We start from the raw sequence: 13,846 nt of genomic DNA, 5'->3' as shown, positions 1-13,846 counted from the left end.
CACCAAAAAAAAAAAGGTATGTTGATTCTCCTTAGCCCACTTTAGATACTCTACCTTCAAGGAAATAATCCAAAATAAAAAAATGTGCAGAGATATTCATAGCAGTGCTATTTATAACGTCAACAATGTGGAAAGTCCATGTGCCCACCAGCAGGAGAAGTATTAAACTGTGAGACACAGAACAGGAAAAGGGAAGTTACGTAGGATGAATTTTAGAAAGAACACAAAATATACCTATTCTATGCTCACACTTATGCAAAATATACAAGAATATGAGTGCAGACCTGGAACAATCACAAGGGACAGGGTTGTAAGGAGGCCTGGGCAGGTAAGAGGCCTTTGGCTTTGTCTCTGCCTTGAGAGGTATTCTCAGAGAGAAACTGAAAATTGGAATGGTACACCCAGGTAAGTAAATTTCTCTTTATATTTAAATGTTGTTAATATCATTAAAAGCTTTGTTATGTGAATACAGCAGCATTCATAACAGGGATGTCTAGAGCTTTGCTAGTTTCCAAATGTGGACATGGGGAAACATTCCTACAGCTCCTTACCCCCTGAATCACGTCTTCAGAGGGCCCCTGTGTGTCTTATATATACTCTTGCATCATCTGCTTATTCTTTCCAATAATCACTAGATATTTTTTTATTATTATTGTTTTTTATCTTTTTGTACTGGGGATTGAACCCAGGGGTGCTTAACCACTGAGCCACATCCCCAGTCCTTTTTATATTTTGTTTAAAGACAGGGTCTCACTGAATTGCTGAGGCTGACTTTTAACTTGAGATCCTCCTGCCTCAGCTTCCCTCCCCCACCCGACTCTGTGAGAACTGATCTGTAGCCAGCCAAGATGAACAGAGGCTAACCAAGCCTTGACGGGAATCAGGTGCCAGGTAAACACCAGGCTCACTCACCAGCAAGTAATTCCACTTCTGTACACTGGGCTGGAGGTGCACAGTTCAAACCTTATCCTTGCAAAATCACATTTCCAGCATCAGGCTAGCTCTCAGTTGGAAAGGGTCAAATTCACAACTATTAATAGTCTTCTGGAATAAGAATGAAGCTGTGGTGGACTAATACATTGGCGCCCTTTAAGGAGGCACAATCTTGGAATCCATGCCCTTTCATAGTTCTTTCCCACATTGACACTGGCCTTGATTATGTGGCTGACATTGGCCAGTGGGACTCTAAAGAGGCATGACAAAAGAAAAGCCTTGAGAAGCGCTCACACTTTAGGTCTGTCACTCCTTCTTTGAATCTAGCTGCCATGCTGTCAGGAAGTCCTAGCTAGCCAGCAGGAGTGTGGAGAAGCCTGGGAGAACAAGACCCAGAGAGGAACAGAGATTCCCGGCTGAGCTCCCAGCTGAATGCAGCCACCTGAGCAATAGCAGGTGACACAAAAAAAACCTTTTTGCCTACAAACAGGATCATGAAAAATTATAAATCAAGGTCTTCTTAAGCCACTAATTTTGGGGGCTCTTTGTTACACAGCAATAGAAAACCAAAACTGATGGAAATGCATCTGAGATATTTAGCATAGGACATTAAGTCAGAAAATAAACTACAAAGAAAAATATAGTGATCAAGCACATACCAAATGCATGCCTATAAACAAACCAGGATAGAGGCCATTTAAAAGTCATATGAAGTGGCCAGGCATGATGGCACATGCCTATAATTCCAGGGACTCAGGAGGCTGAGACAGGAGGATGGTAAGTTCAAGTTCAGTCTAATCAACTTAGCAAGGCCCTAAGCAATTTTCAGAGACTTGATCTCAAAATAAAAAATAAAAAGAACTGGGGATATAGCTTAGTAGTAAAACACCACCCCACACACACTGGCTGGGATTCAATCTCCCTAGTACCAAAAAAAAAGGAAAGGAAAGGAAAAAAAAGAATATTATATAAAGTATATGCTGCTCATTAGGTTACTTTCATCAACGTTATCATCATCATCTTCTTCATCACCAGCATTACTTTCCAGTACTGAGGATTAGGGTTAAACCCAGGGTCACTTTATCATAGAACTACACGTCTAGCCATTTTTATTTTTTATTTTGAGGTGGGTCTTGCTATGTTTCCTAGGCTGGTCTCAAACTAGCTATTCTCCTCTCTAAGCCTCCTGAGTTGCTGGGATTACAGGCAAGCTCCACCATACCCAGTTTTTAAAATTACCTTCTTCCTTCCCTGTGCTGGGGATTTAACCAGCCTCAGCTCCTTCACCTTTTCCAAGAGGCCTTCCTGTCACCCGGAGATAGAATTGATCCCTCCCTCCCTCCTGTGCTGCCTGGGACCTAGCATGTCCCTCATGTCTCTCTCAGTGGTCACATTCCTCACATCCATCTGTGGTCACTCACATCCATCTCAATGGTCTCATCCCTCCTATTCATCAATGGTCATGGCCCCTCACGTCTGTGGGCCCTCCGGTCAGCATGCAAAGCCCTGTGACAGCTGCAGCTCTGAGTAGGTGTGCAGAGGAGCTGGTTCTTGCTTTAGCTCTGTGGTTTCTGTGTGCCAGCTGTATTGCTCAGATGGCTGAATTCAACTGGGAGCTCCTGGGCATTGGGCATCTTTGCTGTTGTCAGGAAGCTGCCTCATTCCCCCAGGCTTCTCCACAGAGCTAAAACAAGAACCAACTTCCCTGCACACCTCTGTGGTCTAAAAGTTGGTCAAGCCTTGGGTGTTTTGTTTGTTCGTTTTCTTTTCTTTCTTTTTTTTTGGTTGTTGTATTTTGCAGAAGTGGGGATTGAACAACCCAGGGGCCCTTTGCCACTGAGCTACATTCCCAGCCTGTGTGTGTGTGTGTGTGTGTGTGTGTTTATGTGTTGCTAGGGATACCCCCAGTCCTTTCTATTTTTTATTTTCGGACAGGGTTTTGCTAAGTTCCCCAGGCTGGCCTCAAATTTATGATCAGTTTGCCTCAGTCTCCCAAGTAGCTGGGATTACAGCGCTGCCACACCCAGCCTCATTAGATTACTTTTTAAGTATATATTTTAAAAGTACTACAAGTAGTTTTAAAAGTTTGTTATGGCTCCAGTTCTCAAGAACTGTTGGTCTTTAGGAAAGTAGCATCGGGGCAGCTCATGGGAACAATGCTGATGACCCCCAGCCCAGAGAGGGACCATCTGAATGGAAGAAGTTCTATGCCAGCTGAGTGGCTTACAGAAATCTGCATCCCCACCACCACCACTCTCTTTTTCTTTCTATCTCTCTGTGGTGATGGTGCTGGGGATTGAACCCAAGGGCCTCATGCATGCTACGCACTGAGCTTTCTTCTTATCTCTTTTTAGAGAAAAGTGTTTCTGGACAAAGAAGGAGCTTCATCACCAAACAAAACCAGTGTGGGTGCGCATGTGTTTGTGTCTGTGATAGAGTGAGGGAGAGAGAATCAGTCTAATCTCAGAACACTCCTCCTCCCCAGTCCTGAGCCCTGTGACTGAGGCAGTGCTGTGTTTAGTCCCCAGCTCAAGGACCTTTCTGGGACTCTTGGACAGGTCTGTAACTCAACTCTTCGAGTCAGTTTCAGACCAAACCACAGTGTGGTTGACCTCAGCAAGTGGGTGACACAATGTAATGTACAAAGCTGGGATGTTCTGAAGTTGACTGAGTTCTTGTTGGCTGAAATATACACTATGTGAGGGCTGTACAAAATTAAGGAAATTACAGAGTTGGTAAGGAGGGAATGACATCTGGGAAAGTACTTTAAAAAATAAACAAACAATTCAAGTAGCTGGGTGCAGTGGCGTTTGCCTATAATCTCAGCTACTTGGGAGGCTGAAGCAAGAGGATCAAAAGTTCAAGGCCAGTGTTGGCAATATAGCAAGACCCTGCCTCAAAATAAAAAATAAAAAGGATTGGGGATGTGGTCACTGATAGAGTGCTTGCCTAGCATGAGTGAGTCCCCGAATTCAATCCTTCCAATTTCTTGATTAATTATAATTCATATATGTGCTATAAAGTAATATACTTAATAAGAGCAAACAGATAGTAAAGCGAAACTAGAAAACCATTGATCATTCTGTTTGAAAGTTTGGTCGTGATTCTATGTTCTATCATAGGTAAATTTTCTGTTAGCACTGTTGCTTGAGATGGATTAATAGTTCAAAATTTCCTGGTATTCTAGAAAAATGCCTTGACTACCAGGTCCAAACAAGTCTGTAGTCCTCTTGCAGAAGTGCATCGTGTCACTCAACCATTCCAGACTCTACCATTTCTGAAAAAGTGAAAGCTCTAGTCCTTGAAAACTGAGCCTGGGGCTTCCCCAGAGAGTTTAGGAGTCAGGATCTTGTTAAATCTGAGAGTCAGAAACCCCCATGAAAAACAGGACCCCCCTAGAATTAAGGGAATAAAATCTCTCCAGAAAAAAATGAAACAGTTAAGTTAGTTTTAACAATGGAAAATCAGGTGTTAACAAATGGAATAGTCTTCAAGCCCATAAAATTTAGGTGACACACCAGGAGACAGGAGGATGAGAAGTCAACTTCAGCTTTCAGAGACCACATAATCAGCAGAAATACCAAGAAATCAGGGTCAGACAAGACAAGGTCACTAAAATCAAATGTACTAAGACAGAACAATAGTATTTCCTTTTCTTTCTGAAAATAATATTAAGGGCTCTTTCAGATGATAAGGGGTAAATTCCAGGTGATGAAGAGCAAATTCATGGGTAGAATAGTCATTAAAGTAACCTACAGTTACCTTTACTTTATTAGCATAGTGAAAAACACACCATAAGACAGAGATGATAGCAGTGAGACATACATCACATGGAGCAGAGATGCTATCAGGACACTGGATCCCTGCCTACCCTGCAGATGCTGTAAAAGCTGTACACCTTTGTCCTTCCCTTGAGTTGGTCTTGGATTTCTTTCCCAGAAATCTCTCTGCCTTCTTTCTGTTCAAACATAAGAATAAAAACTCTTGTTCCTGTGTCAATATGCCTTTATCTGATTCTTCTGATGGAGAGTCCGTGACAAATGCACTTATTTAGCAGGAAGAGCATTATTTGCAACACTTCTGGTTCCCTTTGTGGAATGAAGAAGTGCTGAACCATTTCTTCTGAGTTATTCCTGTAATAAGCTTCCTAGTTTTCCCAAGACTCTTTTATATTTCATTTTTCCTTATTTGAGACATGAGTGCAATGAGTAGCCTAGTAAAAGTCACAGCCAGTAGGGTGACACTGACCTTGACAGCTAGGACTGCTTCAGGTACAGGGAACTTTTTTTTTTTTTTTCTGGGTGGAAATGCAGAGTAGAGGAATGCCAGGTATTGAACTCAGGGGCATTTGACCATTGAGCCACATCCCCAGCCTTAATTTTATATTTTATTTAAAGACAGGGTCTCACTGAGTTGTTTAGCAACTTGCTGTTGCTGAGGCTGGCTTTGAACTTGCAATCCTCCTACCTCAGCCTCCCAAGCTGCTGGGATTACAGATGTGTGCCACCACACCTGGCACAGGGAATTCTGTAACCAAATCTTTCTGTTTGCCGAGATCTCTAGTCACAAATGCAGGAAAGATTGCCCAGATCCTTCCCCGGGAAAGAAGGGGTTCAGCTACACATGTGGTGTTGCCTCACCTCCTCAACTGGCTCCTTCAATGGCTGCTTTGAGTCTTAACTGGAACTCTTTGTCCCAGCTGCTCAGTGAACCAGGCCCCTGTGATCTTGATAAGGGGAAGGCACTTTTTCTTTTTGGTTTGCTAGTTCTGCATCTTGACTGGCTCTTCAGCCTCATTCTTTGAATAACCACACTCACTGGTGAGGATTCCATGACCCACTCTCCAGCAGCCAGTAATAGGGGTAGAATCAAGGTGAGGCTAGACGAAAATTTAACACACATTCCTCAGGTTGGGCATGAATGGAGAGGTGGAAAACTGCTTAGGAGCCTGGGTACTGTGCAGGAGAAAGGAACACTGACAAAGGTGGAAAAAAAATTGATTGATATTAACATTTAGAGCCTACTTTGAAAGATCCTGAGGGTCAGAGGATTTCAGAGAGGTGAACAATCACTCCCACAGGGGTCATCAGGGAGGGCTTCAGGAGGTGGCATTTTACTTTCCTTAACACACCAGGAATCATCCCTCCCCAGTTTTTGAACAACCAGTTTTTAGCAAAGCCTCTTTGACCTGTGAGTCCAGGCCTTTGGCAAGGGGTTTAGAAACGTTGCTCAGAAAACAATTGAGGAGAGCAGGGTTAAAGGGGAGGTGCTTGGCCACACTGGAGTTTTGGACTCTAATCCAGCTCTGCAACTAAGGAGCAAGTTCCACCTCCCAGATCCCTTCCTTGCCAGTGTACTCAAGGTATTTGGGGAGTTTGCAGGAAGCTCCCCAATCTCTCCTCTAGATTGCAAAGTCCAGACTCCTTTGAGTTCCAGTCCCCACCCTGATTTCTGGCTGTATATATGTGCACCTGGGGAAGAGGCTACAACAGGATTCATCTGACTCATGTTTCGGTAACAGGATGCATTTGTGGGACTCTCTGAACCGGGAAAAAACCCAGAGTGCAGAGCATGGACTGGCCGGCGAGCATTTCCTCTTTCTTCGAAAACTGATGGGCAGTCAGCATCCCTGTGTTGCACAGATCAAAAAAAGACATCACCCTGTGTGCCCTCACCTCCTGCCTCCAGGTATTCCTTATGGGCTGGACGTGAACTGTGGGTTGCTTACTTGCTATCCCATTGGTGGGGCTGGCGGGGAAGGAGGAGCTAGTCCACCTGGACAAAGGAAGTCTCAATTTGTTGCAATGATGGACACAAGGACGACGGGTACCTCCAGAGGAATGTGTTTGGCACACCAAAATCTCTGACTTAGGAGTGTTTGCTGCAGGGCTTGCTCCCAGGAAATGCAGTATTCAAAGCACCAGACACCAGACCCATCCATTTCTTTAAATCTACCCAGCTTGGATCTTCCAGACCTTGCCCCCAACACCCCAGAATGGAGGGCAGTGTTTGTGGAAGCCACTTTGACTGGATCAGGTTGGAGACACCCTGGAGAAGAGGAGAGGGCCTAAGTGCATCAAGGCAGGAGTCAACTGTCACAGGCACACATGGTGGGTAATTTGGAGAGAGTCTGATAAAAAAGACTGTTTACAAAGGCAGGGCCAGGATGTGGCAAAGCCACCGGGGTTAGTGCAGGACTTGGGGCTCCTGGCAGATGTCCGGCCGGACACTTGGCTGCGTGAGAGGGCAGCAGAAACCTGAAACCAAGAGAGTTTTCATTGATAACTGTGTGCCACCCTCAGGTGACCAACAACCACTCTTTTGTTGTTGTTGTTTTGGTCCCAGGGATTGAACCCAGGGGCACTTAAACACTGAAACCCATATCCCCAGCCCTTTTTTTTTTTTTTTGTATTTTATTTAGAGATAGGGTCTCACTGAGTTGTTTGGGACCTCACTAGGTTGCTGAAGCTGGCTTTAAATTCATGATCCTTCTGCCTTAGCCTTCAGAGCCACTGGGATTACAGGCATGCACCACTGCACTTGTGGCCCAGCAGTCACCCTTGAAGACCCCACAGGAAGTCAAGGGAATAAATTCTGACTTCACTTTTCCCCCTCAACCCATCTACTCCCTGTATTTTCACTGAGCTGGGCCCAAACAGGACCCTTTTGACTGTACTGTCCTCAAGGGTAAGTGTAGCACAGCTAGCTAATGTTTAAGTGGTTTTGTTTAAAGATAACTGTGTGAAAATAGCTGCATCCAAATGTTCCAAGAGTCAAAAATTGTCACCCTAAAATGCCCTTTCTCCTGCTAGTTTGTTTCTCTGAACCTATTCATGGAGGATGGGATGAGTTTCCCTCTCTCTCTAGGGCTCTGGGCCAGTTATCTTTAGGCACACATTAATCCTGCTCCTCTGTCACTCAAGAGATGGCACACAGCCAGGACCTCTGTTCAGAAAAGCCCTTGAATGGCCACAGGGAGCAGGCTCTGAATCATACACTCTACTCTGACGCCATTCAGCAATTCTGTCATTGTCCTTTCTCTGGGCCACTTTGTACAAAGAGTTCCAGATGAAGGAAAGCATCAGTAATTACAAATTGCTTCAAAATGAGCAATCTATATAATCCTGATAACGTACAACATTAAAAGGAACTTAAAATCAGGCTGTGTGAGGTAGAGCACACCTGTAATCCCAGTGGCTGGGGAGTTGAGGTAAGAGGACCGCAGGTTCAAAGCCAGCCTCGCAACTTAAAGAGGCCCTGAGCAACTTAGCGAGACCCTGTCTCAAAAATAAAAAAAAAAGGGCTAAGGATGTGGGTCTGTGGTTTAGCACCCTTGGATTCAATCCCTGGTACAAAAAAAAAAAAAACAATCCACAATTGTACCAACCAATTGAAGTGCAATTTTGGTTTTATGCAGAAGGAAACCAGATTGAGGATATTTGAACCTATGTCCAGAATAGTCTTAGGAACCAAACTTACTTTCTGCCCCAAGGAGTTAAGAAGTTTAAAAGGAGTTGAAAAAAAGTCATATTTATTGGACACTTTCTCACTGTGTGATCTTAGACAAGTTTTTTGTTGTTGTTGTTTTGTTTCGTTTTGTTTTTTTAGAGAGAGAGAGAATTTTTTAATATTTATTTATTTTTTTAGTTTTCGGCAGACACAACATTTATTTGTAGATGTTGTGTCCGCCGAAAACTAAAAAAAAAATAAATATTAAAAAAAATTTATTTTAGGGTTTTGTGAGGGTTAAATGAGTCCATTCCTGGAAAACACTCTTATACCTGGTGCACAGAAATAACTATTTAAGTGTTATTTCAGTGTCAGACATTATCACATAAAGAGAGAGGTGCCTAGTTTTTCTCCCAAGAAGATCATAGCTGCAGGAGACTAAAGCTGTGACTCTTCAATGTCCAGAGCCAGTCAGCCAGTAAAAGATTCAGCCATGGGTCTCTTGGTCTTTCGTTCCCTGGGGAGAGATGTTCCCAGAACTCTCTCCCTGAGTTCTGACTGCTCTGGCCTGAATGGCAGGCACCTAGACTGGCACTGAGGCACTTGGTGGAAGAAAGTAGCCCTGAGATAAGAATCAGAAGATACTCAGTAAAGCAGCTGATTTCCCTTAATAAGTGCCCTTAATTTCTCTGGGCCTCCCAGTTTCTAGCTGTACATTAAAGATAATAATCCCTCTTCTCCTATGGACAGGCAAAGCATTTATAAAGATCACAAGCCAAGGACTTCAGGATGTAACTCAGTGGTAGAGCATTTCCTTAGCTTACCCAAAGCCCCAAGTCTGATCTCCAGCACTGAAAAAAATCACATGCAGAATAACTTTAAGCTCTTCATAGATATAAATTCACAACGCAGTCAGATATGGTGGCAAATGCCTGTAATCCCAGCAGTTTGGGAGGCTAGTGCAGGAAGATCAAAGCCAGCCTCAGCAACCTAGCGAGGCCCTAAGTAACTCAGTGAGACCCTGTCTCTAAATAAAATACAAAAAAGGACTAGGGTTGGGGCTGGGGTGGTAGCTCAGTGGCAGAGCGCTTGCCTAGCATGTGTGAGGCACCAGGTTCGATCCTCAGCACCACATATCAATAAATAAAAGGTCCATTGACAACTAAAAAAAAAAAAAAAGGACTAGGGTTGTGGCTCAGTGGTTAAACACCCCTGGATTTATTCCCCAGTAACAACAACAACAAAAAGTTCACATTGCAGAATCCTTATTGTACCTCTGATCCCGATTTGTACTCTCAAATGCTCAGCCAAAAGTGGAATGGGCTATAATAAATCAAACACAGTGGTGTGCGAGGACCCTAGGGGAGCTCTGAGCCAGTTGGAATCCTGGTCTGCCCTCCAATGCCTGGCCTTCTGCAGGGAGGGGTTGTTGGTCCAAGAGAACCCTTTAACTGCCAGGGTAAGGAGGCAAAGGAAGATGTCCTACCCCAGGTGGTTCCTGGGTTCTAGGAAGAAGCATGGATTCCACCTCCATCTAGTCCAAGAGGCTAGGAGATGGTGCCCTGGAAGAAGGAACCTCAAAGAGGGCTCAGAGGGAGAAGTGAGGTGGCTGGATGTGAAGCAAAAGTTCCCTTTGCAAAACTAAAGCCTCTAGTTGCAGCCGGATGTAGGTGAAAGTGTTAGGGGCGGGAGATAAGGGGCCCAAGCAGAGCACCCTCTGATGGAAGATAAAAATAGAAATGGAGCTCCCCACCCCCACCCCAGCTGAAGAACATTTGTATGAAAAGCCACACTAGAATGATGCAGAAGCAGCCCAGCAAATTGTGCTGATTAAATGAAATACCAAGAGTGCAGGGCTTAGCACTGGCCTGGCACACAGTAGATGCACGATGAATGTTGTTCCCTTTACACACACACACACACACACACAAACACACACACACACAACACACACATACACACAGACTGTGTAAGCGTCGGGAAGGTGAACAGTCCTTCTCAGTGGTCTGCCCTAAGTTGGGCCAGCCTTCACACTAAGGTGAATCAACTATTACAACAATGGCGCTTCCTGCTCCTCCTCCAACCACTCATTTGCATGGAGGGTTGGGGGACTGGATATAGGGGAAGCAAAGAGGGAAACTCTAACAGTTGAGCCACAGGGGTTGGTGCCAGTCTGGATTTTGCATCTGAGTAGGCTGAGAACCAGGAACATGTACAGAGCACCTATTCTGTGCCGCTCTCTGCCAGGTCCTTTGCTTATATTCTCATATAATTGTCACAACTTGGTGAGGTGTGTTCAAACCTCTTTTACAGACAAGGAAACGAAGGCACAGAGGGTTTATTTATTTATATATTTATTTGTATTTTATCATTTTAGAGACAGGGTCCTGCTATGTTGCCCAGTCTGGCCTTGAACTCCTGGGCCCAAGGGAGCCTCCTGCCTCCTCCTCTTGAGAATCTGGGACTGGATAACAGGTGTGCACCATTGAGCACAGAGAGAATATCATGTAGTTGCCCAGAGTCTTATAGGTAGGTATCTTAGAGACACATTGTCTTTTCTGATGGAGGGTCCCTCAGAGAGGTTCTGGGGCCAGTATAGATTCTGGGTGAGTGGCTACAGAGGGACTGGGAGCTGCAGCTCAAGGAACTGTGTGGGTCAAGACTGGTTTGGTGAGCATGCAGCTCTGTAACAAATGGGTCAGGGTGTAGTCACCAGGCCCTCTCCCCTGAAGTAAGAAGGGGTCCCCAAGCCTTAGATTCCAATGTGGGTGAGACTGCTTTCTGCCTTCCCAGTTGATGCCCTTGGAAAAGCCCCTGCCTGCACCATGGGCCACAGAGTGCTGTGTAATTTCCTCTGTGGGTCAGTTCTTCAAGTGAGGGCTATGACAGAGCCATGACTCAGGCCTCGGCCTGACACTGACAAGCCACCAGCTGCTTGGCTTCAGCTGGCTCAGTAAATGCAGGAATGGCTCTCCACTGCCTCCCTCCATTTCTGCTCTGTCCTGCTCTAGGAGAATTGGGGCCGTTCCCAGGGTGGGCCAAGTAGATGTTCGCTGTGGGTCAATTGGGTCCAGCATGTCAGGGGCCAGGAATTCTGGGGGCATGACTGGGGAGAACCATGACTGAGACAGACCCTCAGGAAAAGTCAGCCTTGTGCCTCAAGGGTCAATAATCAAGGTGTCACCAGCCAGATGTTGGAGTTGGGTCTGATGTCCCCACTCCCAAGTAAGAACATAGTCCACTCTCCCACCTGCTTAAGAAACCCATCAGGGAATTTCTTTCCCCTATAGAAATATGCTTTGCTTAGTTAATTAAAAAAAAAATCAGTATTTACCTCAAGTTGCCTTTAAGGAATATACCATGTATGGACCAGGGCCTTCAAACTCAGCAGCTTACTGAGGTTTTTAGAAAACAAGCAAGACAATCTTTAGCTCCCTTTTTCTGAGTTGACAGTGGCACATCCAAAGGCCCTCCAGGAGGGGAGGCCCAGGCCACAGTGCCAGTCATACTTCTGGGCAATTTGAAGTCACGTGTTGTGTCATTGAGGCTGTGACTCAGTCAAGTGCTTGCCAAAGCTTATTCACAAAGGGGTGGAACTGCTCTGTAGGCAGTTTCCCAAATGAGGGCTCTCCACCTCTTTGAGGGAAACTGAGCCAATATAAGAGATAGGCCTTTCCAGCTGTCCAGGTGGAGCCAGGCCTAGGAGGAGTCAGTTCTGTATCCTCAGCCCCTATAATTTCCATTCGGTCTCTCAGATAACAGAATGAATGACAGAACAAATGAAGTGAAGCTGGTATAAAACCCTAAAGCCCCTACTCTTCATTGTAGGTATTCCCCATAGTCTTTATCCTCAGGGAAGAGGGGTGACGTTTGTGTGGCCCCTGAGAGGGACCACACAAAGCAAGGATCCACAGAGTAAGCTGATGGCCAGATGAGAGCAAAGAGGCCCATGTACCATATGCATTTGCTCTCCCTCTGCATGCCTCCAGAAAAGTGGGACCAAATCCCCCTTTGAAGGAATGGTGCCACTTGGTATCTAGGCTTTTTCTGGAATTATAAATAGCTGGTGTTGGCTGAATCCTTGAAATGAGATTCTTCTTCTTATTATTATGGTTCTCCTTGAGGAAAAAAAATCCTGGTGACAGATACTAAGACCTCAGGGTAAGCCAGTATGGTCAGGCTGGGAGGAGTGAGCAGCCACTTGTGGACATGTCAAGCTGTCCTCCGTCAGGCTATCCAGTCAGGTTGTCCCAACACAATGGGCACAGGCAGCTGTCCACACTGTAGGCGCCACCAGCCCTGCAGCACCCCCTCCCTGGCTGGAAATCCCCACCGTTTGTGGGTTGGACACCGTGGTTTGGGCAGTTGCCACCACAGCTATTCTCTACCACACAGAGAGGGACCCAGGCACCTTGGCTTTGGGTGGCTTTTAATTTTATTTCCTCTTTTCATCCCTTTTCTTTCTTTGCCTTCTCCTCTGTAAATCAAATTACCTAATTAACAACCTAGAAGGTGGGAGGACTGGAACCCAGAGAAGATGTGGCACTGGATACAGACTTCTGATGGAGGAGCGAGCTTAGCAGCAGGATTGTATTATAAGTGGCCCCTTGGCCCATCCAAATTGTAGGCAGATGGCTTGCCCCCTGGATGCATGGTGTCTCAGGTTCTACCTGGGAGATACCAGAGGCCCAGAGAACAGAATAAAGGAAAGAACTCCAAGGGTCCAAAGGAAGCAAGGTGATAAGGACATCAATAGTTTTATTAGGCTGATCCCCTTAACCAAGCTAAAAGGAAGGTGGGGGAATTCAAGCTGGCTGTGTGCCTAGGGTGGGATGTCCCTGTGACAGGATTTCTCACTTGCTGGGACCTTCCATAGAAGTGCATTTATGCCATTCTCTAACCATAAACAAATGAAAACTCTCAACTGCTTTTAAAGACTGTTGTCTCTAAAAGGAAATCGGGACTGCATTTTCCCACAAGAAGTTCAAGGAATTAAGATTACTCAGAACTCCCTCTCTACATTCTTGTGAACATTTGAGAAATTCCCAGTGTGTCCCTTTGCCCTCAATGCGGGAAGCCAGACATGTGCCGGCTCACACCCAGACAAGCCTTGTTGGACTCATAGCAATTGCACAAACCATTGCGTAAGTGCAAGTGTGTGTGCGTGTGTATGTGTATGTGCGTGTGTGTGTGTGTGTGTGTATGCGAGTGCGCAAGTGTTTTACTTTGATAAGGAAAGGAAATGCAAATAAAGAACAATGACTTCTGGTAAATTTATGCCTAAAAGATTATCTCTGTCCTACTCTGTTCTTCTCATCTCCTCAAAATTCCTCTTTTCAAAATCTCTCCTCCTGGAGCTCATTTCCAGGACTGCTGAAGGACATACAACAACTTATATAATTAATTCTGTGAGACCTTTCCCACTTCGGGGCTCAGTTACCCTCAAGCCCAGAGATGGATGCAG

The sequence above is a fragment of the Marmota monax genome, unplaced genomic scaffold, assembly GCF_021218885.2.
Source record: "Marmota monax isolate L192 unplaced genomic scaffold, Marmota_monax_Labrador192_F-V1.1 WCK01_AAM20220418_F8-fsc00001, whole genome shotgun sequence".
Classification (NCBI taxonomy): domain Eukaryota; kingdom Metazoa; phylum Chordata; class Mammalia; order Rodentia; family Sciuridae; genus Marmota; species Marmota monax.
This window is presented reverse-complemented; position numbering follows the sequence as displayed.